This window comes from Lissotriton helveticus, chromosome 6, assembly GCF_964261635.1.
Source record: "Lissotriton helveticus chromosome 6, aLisHel1.1, whole genome shotgun sequence".
NCBI classification, from domain to species: Eukaryota; Metazoa; Chordata; class Amphibia; order Caudata; family Salamandridae; genus Lissotriton; species Lissotriton helveticus.
The window spans coordinates 1,825,204,088-1,825,219,452 of NC_136067.1; the positions used below are offsets into that span (position 1 = coordinate 1,825,204,088).

At 42.3% G+C, this 15,365-nt stretch overlaps 1 long non-coding RNA gene across 1 annotated transcript in view; it reads right to left on the minus strand.

The window, feature by feature from the left end:
- The window catches only part of LOC144763784 (uncharacterized), a 310,592-nt gene extending 296,679 nt beyond the window's left edge, over positions 1–13,913 (minus strand). Inside the window, exons 1-4 of the long non-coding RNA XR_013596261.1 lie at positions 13,852–13,913; positions 13,688–13,765; positions 13,524–13,603; positions 13,358–13,435 (exon numbers count right to left, since the gene is read on the minus strand). This is a non-coding gene — a long non-coding RNA (uncharacterized LOC144763784). The remainder of the gene's footprint in view (positions 1–13,357; positions 13,436–13,523; positions 13,604–13,687; positions 13,766–13,851) is intronic.
- Positions 13,914–15,365: the final 1,452 nt, after the last annotated feature.

The window sequence follows — 15,365 nt, forward strand, 5'->3', positions numbered from 1 at the left end:
GGTAAAAATTACTATTCCCACTACAGAGAGTGCAACAGTAGGGAAAGCATTGGATAGCGTAGGGGTAAAAATTACTATTCCAACTCCAGAGAGTGCAACAGTAGGGAAAACGTTGGAAAGCGGCAGGGTAAAATTTACTATTCCCACTCCAAAGAGTGCAACAGTAGAGAAAGCGATGGATAGCGTAGGGTTAAAAATTACTATTCCCACTCCAAAGATTGCAACAGTAGGGAAAGCTTTGGATAGCATAGGGGTAAAAATTACTATTCCCACTCCAGACAGGTGCAACAGTAGGGAAAGCGTTGGATAGTGCAGGGGTAAAAATTACTATTCCAACTCCAGAGAGTGCAACAGTAGGGAAAACGTTGGATAGCGGCAGGGTAAAATTTACTATTCCCACTCCAAAGAGTGCAACAGTAGAGAAAGCGATGGATAGCGTAGGGTTAAAAATTACTATTCCCACTCCAAAGATTGCAACAGTAGGGAAAGCTTTGGATAGCGTAGGGGTACAAATTACTATTCCCACTCCTGAGAGTGCAACAGTAGGGAAAGCGTGGGATAGGGAAGGGGTAAAAATTACTATTCCCACTCCAGAGAGTGCAACAGTAGGGAAAGCGTTGGATAGGGAAGGGGTAAAAATTACTATTCCCAATCCAGAGAGTGCAACAGTAGGGAAAGCGTTGGATAGCGTAGGGGTAAAAATTACTATTCCCACTACAGAGGGTGCAACAGTAGGGAAAGCGTTGGATAGCGTAGGGGTAAAAATTACTATTCCAACCCCAGAGAGTGCAACAGTAGGGAAAACGTTGGATAGCGGCAGGGTAAAATTTACTATTCCCACTCCAAAGAGTGCAACAGTAGAGAAAGCGTTGGATAGTGTAGGGGTAAAAATTACTATTCCCACTCCAGAGAGTGCAACAGTAGGGAAAGCGTTGGATAGCGGGATGGTAAAAATTACTATCGCAACTCCAGAGAGTGCAACAGTAGGGAAAGCGTTGGATAGCGTGGGGGTAAAAATTACTATTTCCACTCCAGAGAGTGCAACAGTAGGGAAAGCGTTGGATAGCGTAGGGGTAAAAATTACTATTCCCACTCAGGAGAGTGCAACAGTACGGAAAGCGTTGGATAGCGTAGGGGTAAAAATTACTAATCCCACTCCAGAGGGTGCAACAGTAGGGAAAGCTTTGGATAGCATAGGGGTAAAATTACTATTCCCACTCCAGAGAGTGCAACAGTAGGGAAAGCGTTGGATAGCGTAGGGGTACAAATTACTATTCTCACTCCAGAGAGTGCAACAGTAGGGAAAGTGTTGGATAGTGTAGGGGTAAAAATTACTATTCCGACTCCAGAGAGTGCAACAGTAGGGAAAGCGTTGGATAGCGTAGGGGTACAAATTACTATTCCCACTCCTGAGAGTGTAACAGTAGGGGAAGCGTTGGATAGGGAAGGGGTCAAAATTACTATTCCCACTCCAGAGAGTGCAACAGTAGGGAAAGCATTGGATAGCGTAGGGGTAAAAATTACTATTCCAACTCCAGAGAGTGCAACAGTAGGGAAAACGTTGGAAAGCGGCAGGGTAAAATTTACTATTCCCACTCCAAAGAGTGCAACAGTAGAGAAAGCGATGGATAGCGTAGGGTTAAAAATTACTATTCCCACTCCAAAGATTGCAACAGTAGGGAAAGCTTTGGATAGCATAGGGGTAAAAATTACTATTCCCACTCCAGACAGGTGCAACAGTAGGGAAAGCGTTGGATAGTGCAGGGGTAAAAATTACTATTCCAACTCCAGAGAGTGCAACAGTAGGGAAAACGTTGGATAGCGGCAGGGTAAAATTTACTATTCCCACTCCAAAGAGTGCAACAGTAGAGAAAGCGATGGATAGCGTAGGGTTAAAAATTACTATTCCCACTCCAAAGATTGCAACAGTAGGGAAAGCTTTGGATAGCGTAGGGGTACAAATTACTATTCCCACTCCTGAGAGTGTAACAGTAGGGGAAGCGTTGGATAGGGAAGGGGTCAAAATTACTATTCCCACTCCAGAGAGTGCAACAGTAGGGAAAGCGTTGGATAGCGCAGGGGTAAAAATTACTATTCAAACTACAGAGAGTGCAACAGTAGCCAAAGCGTTAGATAGCGTAGGGGTAAAAATTAATTTCCAACTCCAGAGAGTGCAACAGTAGGGAAAACGTTGGATAGCGGCAGGGTAAAAATTACTATTCCCACTCCAAAGAGTGCAACAGTAGAGAAAGCGATGGATAGCGTAGGGTTAAAAATTACTATTCCCACTCCAAAGATTGCAACAGTAGGGAAAGCTTTGGATAGCATAGGGGTAAAAATTACTATTCCCACTCCAGACAGGTGCAACAGTAGGGAAAGCGTTGGATAGTGCAGGGGTAAAAATTACTATTCCAACTCCAGAGAGTGCAACAGTAGGGAAAACGTTGGATAGCGGCAGGGTAAAATTTACTATTCCTACTCCAAAGAGTGCAACAGTAGAGAAAGCGATGGATAGCGTAGGGTTAAAAATTACTATTCCCACAACAAAGATTGCAACAGTAGGGAAAGCTTTGGATAGCGTAGGGGTACAAATTACTATTCCCACTCCTGAGAGTGCAACAGTAGGGAAAGCGTTGGATAGCGTAGGGGTAAAAATTACTATTCCCACTACAGAGGGTGCAACAGTAGGGAAAGCGTTGGATAGCGTAGGGGTAAAAATTACTATTCCAACTCCAGAGAGTGCAACAGTAGGGAAAACGTTGGATAGCGGCAGGGTAAAATTTACTATTCCCACTCCAAAGAGTGCAACAGTAGAGAAAGCGTTGGATAGTGTAGGGGTAAAAATTACTATTCCCACTCCAGAGAGTGCAACAGTAGGGAAAGCGTTGGATAGCGGGAGGGTAAAAATTACTATCGCAACTCCAGAGAGTGCAACAGTAGGGAAAGCGTTGTATAGCGTAGAGGTAAAAATTACCATTCCAACTCCAGAGAGTGCAACAGTAGGGAAAGCGTTGGATAGCGTGGGGGTAAAAATTACTTATTCCACTCCAGAGAGTGCAACAGTAGGGAAAGCGTTGGATAGCATAGGGGTACAAATTACTATTCCCACTCCTGAGAGTGCAACAGTAGGGAAAGCGTTGGATAGGGAAGGGGTAAAAATTACTATTCCCACTCCAGAGAGTGCAACAGTAGGGAAAGCGTTGGATAGCGTAGGGGTAAAAATTACTATTCCCACTCCAGAGAGTGCAACAGTAGGGAAAGCATTTGGATAGGCTAGGGGTAAAAATTACTATTCCCACTCCAGAGAGTGCAACATTAGGGAACGCGTTGGATAGGGAAGGGGTAAAAATTACTATTCCCACTCCAGAGAGTGCAACAGTAGGGAAAGCGTTGGATAGCGTAGGGGTAAAAATTACTATTCCCACTCAGGAGAGTGCAACAGTAGGGAAAGCGTTGGATAGCGTAGGGGTAAAAATTACTATTCCCACTCCAGAGAGTGCAACAGTAGGGAAAGCGTTTGGATAGGCTAGGGGTAAAAATTACTATTCCCACTCCAGAGAGTGCAACATTAGGGAACGCGTTGGATAGCGTAGGGGTAAAAATTACTATTCCCACTCCAGAGGGTGCAACAGTAGGGAAAGCTTTGGATAGCGTAGGGGTAAAATTACTATTCCTACTCCAGAGAGTGCAACAGTAGGGAAAGCGTTGGATAGCGTAGGGGTACAAATTACTATTCTCACTCCAGAGAGTGCAACAGTAGGGAAAGTGTTGGATAGTGTAGGGGTAAAAATTACTATTCCGACTCCAGAGAGTGCAATAGTAGGGAAAGCGTTGGATAGCGTAGGGGTACAAATTACTATTCCCACTCCTGAGAGTGTAACAGTAGGGGAAGCGTTGGATAGGGAAGGGGTCAAAATTACTATTCCCACTCCAGAGAGTGCAACAGTAGGGAAAGCGTTGGATAGCGCAGGGGTAAAAATTACTATTCCCACTCCAGAGAGTGCAACAGTAGGGAAAACGTTGGATAGCGGCAGGGTAAAAATTACTATTCCCACTCCAAAGAGTGCAACAGTAGAGAAAGCGATGGATAGCGTAGGGTTAAAAATTACTATTCCCACTCCAAAGATTGCAACAGTAGGGAAAGCTTTGGATAGCATAGGGGTAAAAATTACTATTCCCACTCCAGACAGGTGCAACAGTAGGGAAAGCGTTGGATAGTGCAGGGGTAAAAATTACTATTCCAACTCCAGAGAGTGCAACAGTAGAGAAAACATTGGATAGCGACAGGGTAAAATTTACTATTCCCACTCCAAAGAGTGCAACAGTAGAGAAAGCGATGGATAGCGTAGGGTTAAAAATTACTATTCCCACTCCAAAGATTGCAACAGTAGGGAAAGCTTTGGATAGCGTATGGGTACAAATTACTATTCCCACTCCTGAGAGTGCAACAGTAGGGAAAGGGTGGGATAGGGAAGGGGTAAAAATTACTATTCCCACTCCAGAGAGTGCAACAGTAGGGAAAGCGTTGGATAGGGAAGGGGTAAAAATTACTATTCCCAATCCAGAGAGTGCAACAGTAGGGAAAGCGTTGGATAGCGTAGGGGTAAAAATTACTATTCCCACTACAGAGGGTGCAACAGTAGGGAAAGCGTTGGATAGCGTAGGGGTAAAAATTACTATTCCAACTCCAGAGAGTGCAACAGTAGGGAAAACGTTGGATAGCGGCAGGGTAAAATTTACTATTCCCACTCCAAAGAGTGCAACAGTAGAGAAAGCGTTGGATAGTGTAGGGGTAAAAATTACTATTCACACTCCAGAGAGTGCAACAGTAGGGAAAGCGTTGGATAGCGGGAGGGTAAAAATTACTATCGCAACTCCAGAGAGTGCAACAGTAGGGAAAGCGTTGGATAGCGTAGAGGTAAAAATTACCATTCCAACTCCAGAGAGTGCAACAGTAGGGAAAGCGTTGGATAGGGAAGGGGTAAAAATTACTATTCCCACTCCAGAGAGTGCAACAGTAGGGAAAGCGTTGGATAGCGTAGGGGTAAAAATTACTATTCCCACTCAGGAGAGTGCAACAGTAGGGAAAGCGTTGGATAGCGTAGGGGTAAAAATTACTATTCCCACTCCAGAGAGTGCAACAGTAGGGAAAGCATTTGGATAGGCTAGGGGTAAAAATTACTATTCCCACTCCAGAGAGTGCAACATTAGGGAACGCGTTGGATAGCGTAGGGGTAAAAATTACTATTCCCACTCCAGAGGGTGCAACAGTAGGGAAAGCTTTGGATAGCGTAGGGGTAAAATTACTATTCCCACTCCAGAGAGTGCAACAGTAGGGAAAGCGTTGGATAGCGTAGGGGTGCAAATTACTATTCTCACTCCAGAGAGTGCAACAGTAGGGAAAGAGTTGGATAGTGTAGGGGTAAAAATTACTATTCCGACTCCAGAGAGTGCAACAGTAGGGAAAGCGTTGGATAGCGTAGGGGTACAAATTACTATTCCCACTCCTGAGAGTGTAACAGTAGGGGAAGCGTTGGATAGGGAAGGGGTCAAAATTACTATTCCCACTCCAGAGAGTGCAACAGTAGGGAAAGCGTTGGATAGCGCAGGGGTAAAAATTACTATTCAAACTACAGAGAGTGCAACAGTAGGCAAAGCGTTAGATAGCGTAGGGGTAAAAATTACTATTCCAACTCCAGAGAGTGCAACAGTAGGGAAAACGTTGGATAGCGGCAGGGTAAAAATTACTATTCCCACTCCAAAGAGTGCAACAGTAGAGAAAGCGTTGGATAGCGTAGGGTTAGAAATTACTATTCCCACTCCAAAGAGTGCAACAGTAGGGAAAGCGTTGGATAGCGTAGGGGTAAAAATTACTATTCCCACTCCAGACAGGTGCAACAGTTGGGAAAGCGTTGGATAGTGCAGGGGTAAAAATTACTATTCCAAATCCAGAGAGTGCAACAGTAGGGAAAGCGTTGGATAGCGCAGGGGTAAAAATTACTATTCACACTACAGAGAGTGCAACAGTAGGGAAAGCGTTAGATAGCGTAGGGTTAAAAACTTACTATTCCAACTCCACAGAGTGCAACAGTAGGGAAAACGTTGGATAACGGCAGGGTAAAATTTACTATTCCCACTCCAAAGAGTGCAACAGTAGAGAAAGCGTTGGATAGCGTAGGGTTAAAAATTACTATTCCCACTCCAAAGAGTGCAACAGTAGAGAAAGCGTTGGATAGCGTAGGGGTAAAAATTACTATTCCCACTCCAGACAGGTGCAACAGTAGGGAAAGCGTTGGATAGTGCAGGGGTAAACATTACTATTCCAAATCCAGAGAGTGCAACAGTAGGGAAAACGTTGGATAGCGGCAGGTTAAAATTTACTATTCCCACTCCAAAGAGTGCAAAAGTAGGGAAAGAGTTGGATAGGGATAGGGTAAAAATTACTATTCCAACTCGAGAGAGTGCAACAGTAGGGCAAGCGTTTGATAGCGTAGGGGTAAAAATTTACTATTCCAACTCCAGAGAGTGCAACAGTAGGGAAAGCGTTGGATAGCGTAGGGGTAAAAATTACTATTCCCACTCCAGAGGGTGCAACTGTAGGGAAAGCTTTGGATAGCGTAGGGGTAAAAATGACTATTCCCACTCCAGAGAGTGCAACAGTAGGGAAAGCGTTGGACAGCGTAGGGGTACAAATTACTATTCTCACTCCAGAGAGTGCAACAGTAGGGAAATCGTTGGATAGTGTAGGGGTAAAAATTACTATTCCCACTCCAGAGAGTGCAACAGTAGGGAAAGCGTTGGATAGGGAAGGGGTAAAAATTATTATTCCCACTCCAGAGAGTGCAACAGTAGGGAAAGCGTTGGATAGCGCAGGGGTAAAATTACTATTCCAACTCCAGAGAGTGCAACAGTAGGGAAAGCGTTGGATAGCGTAGGGGTCAAAATTACTATTCCAACTCCAGAGAGTGCAACAGTAGGGAAAACGTTGGATAGCGGCAGGGTAAAATTTACTATTTCCACCCACAGAGTGCAAAAGTAGGGAAAGCGTTGGATAGCGGCAGGGTAAAAATTACTATACCAACTCGAGAGAGTGCAACAGTAGGGAAAGCGTTGGATAGCGTAGGGGTAAAAATTACTATTCCCACTCCAGAGAGTGCAACAGTAGGGAAAGCGTTGGATAGCGGGAAGGTAAAAAATTACTTTTCCAACTTCAGAGAGTGCAACAGTAGGGAAAGCGTTGGATAGCGTAGGGGTACAAATTACTATTCCCACTCCTGAGAGTGCAACAGTAGGGAAAGCGTGGGATAGGGAAGGGGTAAAAATTACTATTCCCACTCCAAAGAGTGCAACAGTAGGGAAAGCGTTGGATAGGGAAGGGGTAAAAATTACCATTCCCACTCCAGACAGTGCAACAGTAGGGAAAGCGTTGGATAGCGTAGGGGTAAAAATTACTATTCCCACTACAGCGAGTGCAACAGTAGGGAAAGCGTTGGATAGAGTAGGGGTAAAAATTACTATTCCAACTCCAGAGAGTGCAACAGTAGGGAAAACGTTGGAAAGCGGCAGGGTAAAATGTACTATTCCCACTACAAAGAGTGCAACAGTAGAGAAAGCGTTGGATAGTGTAGGAGTAAAAATTACTATTCCCACTCCAGAGAGTGCAACAGTAGGGAAAGCGTTGGATAGCGGGAGGGTAAAAATTACTATCGCAACTCCAGAGAGTGCAACAGTAGGGAAAGCGTTGGATAGCGTAGAGGTAAAAATTACCATGCCAACTCCAGAGAGTGCAACAGTAGGGAAAGCGTTGGATAGCATAGGGGTAAAAATTACTATTCCCACTCCAGAGAGTGCAAGAGTAGGGAAAGCGTTGGATAGCGTAGGGGTACAAATTACTATTCCCACTCCTGAGAGTGCAACAGTAGGGAAAGCGTTGGATAGGGAAGGGGTAAAAATGACTATTCCCACTCCAGAGAGTGCAACAGTAGGGAAAGCGTTGGATAGCGTAGGGGTAAAAATTACTATTCCCACTACAGAAAGTGCAACAGTAGGGAAAGCGTTGGATAGCGTAGGGGTAAAAATTACTATTCCAACTCCAGAGAGTGCAACAGTAGGGAAAACGTTGGATAGCGGCAGGGTAAAATTTACTATTCCCACTCCAAAGAGTGCAACAGTAGAGAAAGCGTTAGATAGCGTAGGGTTTAAAATTACTATTCCCACTCCAAAGAGTGCAACAGTAGGGAAAGCGTTGGATAGCATAGTGGTAAAAATTACTATTCCCACTCCAGACAGGTGCAACAGTAGGGAAAGCGTTGGATAGTGCAGGGGTAAAAATTACTATTCCATCTCCTGAGAGTGCAACAGTAGGGAAAACGTTGGATAGCGGCAGGGTAAAATTTATTATTCCCACTCCAAAGAGTGCAAAAGTAGGGAAATCGTTGGATAGCGGCAGGGTAAAAATTACTATTCCAACTCGAGAGAGTGCAACAGTAGTGAAAGCGTTTGATAGCGTAGGGGTAAAAATTACTATTCCAACTCCAGAGAGTGCAACAGTAGGGAAAGCGTTGGAAAGCGAAGGGGTAAAAATGACTATTGCCACTACAAAGAGTGCAACAGTAGGGAAAGCGTTGGATAGCGGGAGGGTAAAAATTACTATTCCAACTCCAGAGAGTGCAACAGTAGGGAAAGCGTTGGATAGCGTAGAGGTAAAAATTACCATTCCAACTCCAGAGAGTGCAACAGTAGGGAAAGCGTTGGATAGCGTAGGGGTCAAAATTACTATTCCCACTCCAGAGGCTGCAACAGTAGGGAAAGCGTTGGATAGAGTAGGGGTACAAATTACTATTCCCACTCCTGAGAGTGCAACAGTAGGGAAAGCGTTGGATATGGTAGGGGTAAAAATTACTATTCCCACTCCAGAGGGTGCAACAGTAGGGAAAGCGTTGGATAGCGTAGGGGTACAAATTACTATTCCCACTCCTGAGAGTGCAACAGTAGGGAAAGCGTTGGATATGGTAGGGGTAAAATGTACTATTCCCACTCCAAAGAGTGCAAAAGTAGGGAAAGCGTTGGATAGCGGCAGGGTAAAAATTACTATTACAACTCCAGAGAGTGCAACAGTAGGGAAAGCGTTGAATAGCGTAGGGGTAAAAATTACTATTCCAACTCCAGAGAGTGCAACAGTAGGGAAAACGTTGGAAAGCGGCAGGGTAAAATGTACTATTCCCACTCCAAAGAGTGCAACAGTAGAGAAAGCGATGGATAGCGTAGGGTTAAAAATTACTATTCCCACTCCAAAGATTGCAACAGTAGGGAATGCTTTGGATAGCGTAGGGGTAAAAATTACTATTCCCACTTTAGACAGGTGCAACAGTAGGGAAAGCGTTGGATAGTGCAGGGGTAAAAATTACTATTCCAACTCCAGAGAGTGCAACAGTAGGGAAAACGTTGGATAGCGGCAGGGTAAAATTTACTATTTCCACCCACAGAGTGCAAAAGTAGGGAAAGCGTTGGATAGCGGCAGGGTAAAAATTACTATTCCAACTCGATAAAGTGCAACAGTAGGGAAAGCGTTTGATAGCGTAGGGGTAAAAATTACTATTCCAACTCCAGAGAGTGCAACAGTAGGGAAAGCGTTGGATAGCGTAGGGGTAAAAATTACTATTCCCACTCCAGAGAGTGCAACAGTAGGGAAAACGTTGGATAGCGGGAAGGTAAAAAATTACTATTCCAACTTCAGAGAGTGCAACAGTAGGGAAAGCGTTGGATAGCGTAGGGGTACAAATCACTATTCCCACTCCTGAGAGTGCAACAGTAGGGAAAGCGTGGGATAAGGAAGGGGTAAAAATTACTATTCCCACTCCAGAGAGTGCAACAGTAGGGAAAGCGTTGGATAGGGAAGGGGTAAAAATTACTATTCCCACTCCAGAGAGTGCAACAGTAGGGAAAGCGTTGGATAGCGTAGGGGTAAAAATTACTATTCCCACTACAGCGAGTGCAACAGTAGGGAAAGCGTTGGAAAGCGGCAGGGTAAAATGTACTATTCCCACTACAAAGAGTGCAACAGTAGAGAAAGCGTTGGATAGTGTAGGGGTAAAAATTACTATTCCCACTCCAGAGAGTGCAACAGTAGGGAAAGCGTTGGATAGCGGGAGGGTAAAAATTACTATCGCAACTCCAGAGAGTGCAACAGTAGGGAAAGCGTTGGATAGCGTAGAGGTAAAAATTACCATTCCAACTCCAGAGAGTGCAACAGTAGGGAAAGCGTTGGATAGCATAGGGGTAAAAATTACTATTCCCACTCCAGAGAGTGCAACAGTAGGGAAAGCGTTGGATAGCGTAGGGGTACAAATTACTATTCCCACTCCTGAGAGTGCAACAGTAGGGAAAGCGTTGGATAGGGAAGGGGTAAAAATGACTATTCCCACTCCAGAGAGTGCAACAGTAGGGAAAGCGTTGGATAGCGTAGGGGTAAAAATTACTATTCCCACTACAGAAAGTGCAACAGTAGGGAAAGCGTTGGATAGCGTAGGGGTAAAAATTACTATTCCAACTCCAGAGAGTGCAACAGTAGGGAAAACGTTGGATAGCGGCAGGGTAAAATTTACTATTCCCACTCCAAAGAGTGCAACAGTAGAGAAAGCGTTAGATAGCGTAGGGTTAAAAATTACTATTCCCACTCCAAAGAGTGCAACAGTATGGAAAGCGTTGGATAGCATAGGGGTAAAAATTACTATTCCCACTCCAGACAGGTGCAACAGTAGGGAAAGCGTTGGATAGTGCAGGGGTAAAAATTACTATTCCAACTCCAGAGAGTGCAACAGTAGGGAAAACGTTGGATAGCGGCAGGGTAAAATTTATTATTCCCACTCCAAAGAGTGCAAAAGTAGGGAAATCGTTGGATAGCGGCAGGGTAAAAATTACTATTCCAACTCGAGAGAGTGCAACAGTAGTGAAAGCGTTTGATAGCGTAGGGGTAAAAATTACTATTCCAACTCCAGAGAGTGCAACAGTAGGGAAAGCGTTGGATAGCGAACGGGTAAAAATGACTATTCCCACTACAAAGAGTGCAACAGTAGGGAAAGCGTTGGATAGCGGGAGGGTAAAAATTACTATTCCAACTCCAGAGAGTGCAACAGTAGGGAAAGCGTTGGATAGCGTAGAGGTAAAAATTACCATTCCAACTCCAGAGAGTGCAACAGTAGGGAAAGCGTTGGATAGCGTAGGGGTAAAAATTACTATTCCCACTCCAGAGGGTGCAACAGTAGGGAAAGCGTTGGATAGCATAGGGGTACAAATTACTATTCCCACTCCTGAGAGTGCAACAGTAGGGAAAGCGTTGGATATGGTAGGGCTAAAAATTACTATTCCCACTCCAGAGGGTGCAACAGTAGGGAAAGCGTTGGATAGCGTAGGGGTACAAATTACTATTCCCACTCCTGAGAGTGCAACAGTAGGGAAAGCGTTGGATATGGTAGGGGTAAAATTTACTATTCCCACTCCAAAGAGTGCAAAAGTAGGGAAAGCGTTGGATAGCGGCAGGGTAAAAATTACTATTACAACTCCAGAGAGTGCAACAGTAGGGAAAGCGTTGGATAGCGTAGGGGTAAAAATTACTATTCCAACTCCAGAGAGTGCAACAGTAGGGAAAGCGTTGAATAGCGTAGGGGTAAAAATTACTATTCCCACTCCACAGAGTGCAACAGTAGGGAAAGCGTTGGATAGCGGGAGGGTAAAAATTACTATTCCAACTCCAGAGAGTGCAAAAGTAGGGAAAGCGTTGGATAGCGTAGAGGTAAAAATGACTATTCCAACTCCAGAGAGTGCAACAGTAGGGAAAGCGTTTGATAGCGTAGGGGTACAAATTACTATTCCCACTCCAGAGGGTGCAACAGTAGGGAAAGTAAATAATTCATATATAAATAAAAATAAAATAAATATTAATACCAATTACAAATTAATTAAAAGTAATTGACAATTTTATATAATATAATAATTAATCAATTAAAAATACAAATAAAAATTCATTATTAAAAATTATTACCTATCAATACAAATTATTTACCAATTAACAATTAATAAATTAACAATTAAAAATTACAACAAAAAACCAATAAATCAATTAAAATATTTAATTAATTACAACTAAATTACTTCCCACCCTATTCCCCTATAAACACACAACCCGCAACAAAAAATAAAAAAATAATATTAACATAATTATAAATTAATCAATTATTTAAAATTAATTACCAATTATATTTTAATTAATTACCAATTAAAAATGTAAATAACAATTCATTCAAACTAAATACCAATAAATAAATTAAAAAACATAAATTATCTATACTTAAATTACTTCCCACACTATTCCCCTATAAACCCACAACCCGCTACAGAAAATAAATTAATAAAATTAACATAATTATCAATTAATCAATTAATTAAAATTAATAACCAATTATATTTTAATTAACTACCAATTAACAATTAATTAACACTTAATTCAAAATAAATACCAATGAATAAATTAAAAAATTTAAATAATTATAATTAAATCACTTCCCACCCTATTCCCCTATAAATCCACAACCCACTACAGAAAATAAATTAATAAAATTAACATAATTATCAATTAATCAATCAATTAAAATGAATCACCAATTATATTTTAATTAATTACCAATTAACAATTAATTACCATTAATTCAAAATAAATACCAATAAATAATTAATAAATTTAATTAATTATAATTAAATTACTTCCCACCCTATTCCCCTATAAACCCACAACCCGCTACAGAATTATACTACGCAAAAATTAAATACCATAAAATTAATTAATTAAAATAAATTATAAAATAAATATACACTTTTCACACATATATTAACATGAAAAATCACTTTAACAAATTGGATATTATTAAAAAATTGAAATTAACTTACCTCAAATTCGATTATATTTTGAATTCGATATTACTGCTATTCTATTCGATATTTTCGTAGTCTATATTCTGTCCATTCGATATTGTGTCCATTCTATATTTTTAAATCGATATTAATGCAAATCGATATTAAAAATTCGATATTTTGAGTGTATACCATTCAAGGGGTGCGTAGGGAGGTCGGTCGAATTTGTTAGTAACAACACAAGCATTCATGATTCATGATTCCTCCAATAAATTGTGCTATCTTCACCAAGGTGTAAACAAGCGGTTGTAAACCCGTACAAACCCACTTACTGAATTCCTGTTAGCAGATTCTGCCACAAGCTGCGAAATTTTGGAAAACAAAGGGGGCTACATATTTCAATGAATAATGAAGACGACAAATGAAACTTAATGTCACCAATCTCACGTACCTGCTGGAAAATGTAATGCTGCTAGGTGGTGTTCTGATGAAGCAAAATAAACACAGGGGCTAGAAGACTGTGATGTGGCTGTTAAACAGAAAGACTGGAATCATTACATCGCTCTGGAGAGCTGGCCTTTACTAGTGCAAACACTGAGAAAATCAAGTACACTGACCTCTAGAGTGTAGCAACAGTAAGGACATGTCCACAATAATCAACGTATGAGAACAGAGCGACTCGTAATCGTTCAGAGGTCTGCAAGTTAATGGAAGATAATCACTGTAACACTACGAAAAAAAGCAACAACAGTAGGCGTACGCGGCAGTACATGTTTCTTACCTGCCGATAGGCTACTCTATGGCGGTCGACCCGCCCGTGATGAATCTTAACTGTGCACACTCCGGTAGACAAGTAAACCTGCAATAGTGAGGAGAACGTTGTAACGGCCTGTTCACATAAATACTCAGTCTAAATTCGAGTGAACCTTAGACAGTAGTGCTCACCTTATCCCGCCAGTAGACAAGTCCTCTAGCTTGCTCGGGCACCCGCCGTGCGGAACACTATCTCACAGACACGTTACTATGTATACCCGCCTTCGCGCGGTGACGTACTCGAAAATCAGTAGACATGGACGACGGTCTTCTTGCCGGCACCGTATCTTTATTTAAACGTAAACACAACTACAAACGAGCACTCCAAATCGATTAACACATGTGGAAACCGGTCTTAAAAGGAATGTAGCCAAAACTGTAAATGCCACAAAAACACTGAAGACCAATCAACAAAGTAGCGTATCAGTCCAAAAGTGGGTTTAGAACAAATTGGGAAATAATGTTAGTATATACAGTGCATGCATAACTATGGTTAGGCAAACGTGATAGTCATCAGCGAGATGACCAATATGAAAAAAATAAGAAATCATAGTACACATAACAGGCAGTAATTTCAGACCCGAAATATTGCACAAAACAAAATATTTGTGAACACTGGGTTGCCCTTTTCTAAGTGTGTCAATCTATGTGTAAAGCATATGATGTGGAGGTCATGCAGTGTTTTTAATGCTCACAAGTGTGTCCCCGGGTAGGTAAGGAATTAACATATTCAGGGCTCATTTATGAGAAGTGACGCATCGCTGCGTGAAAGCAGTGATGCGTCACTTCTCAGTGCGCCCTCCTTGCGACATGATTGATGCGTCATAGTTATTGTATGACGCATCATGTCGCAAGGAAATACGTCAGTATTTCTGCAAAAGTGACGCATTGCTGGAGTGTGTCACAAAAGTGAAACAACTCCAGCAATGTGTCCTTTCACATGGGGCAAGCCTCATGTGAAAGGGTTTGCACCAGTCTTACGCCTGCTGTGAGGCAGGCATAAGATTTTGACGCATTTGAGTCCTAGAAGTGGCACAGTGAAATCTGGTAGATTTTACTGCGTCACTTCTACGACCCTTTCTTGCGTCAATACGCCCCCCCTTGCATACATTATACCTGGTGCAGGTATAATGTGGCACAGGGGTTTACAGAGTGGCGCATCTACCTAGATGTGTCACTTTGTAAATATGGCCTAACAAGGTGCATTTTTTACGCCACTGGTGCGTTGCACCGGCGGCGTAAAAGTGACGCACAGCCTCATAAATGAGGCCCTCAATTATTAGAGGAAACATGACATTTCCAATTTATCGTTGAGTCCCAGTGGCGACATAGTCTGCAATTTTTTTATCCAAAAAACTTCTCTCTGGAGGAGCATTTTGAATTGTCTGCACCTGGTATTTTGGGGATTTGTTCAATGATCTGGTATTTGAGTTGTGCGATTGTATGGCGTTGTTCGTCCCAATGAACTGCCAAACTTGAAGTCAAATTCCTATTACGAATCCGGCTTTTATGCTCTGTGAGCCTGATTTAAATTTTTCTTTTGGTTTTACCAATGTACACAAGCCCACAAGGGCACTTGATAGTGTAAACTACATGTTCCGAGTTACAATTGGTACTACTCGGAAGCTTTATTTTTGCACCCGTAC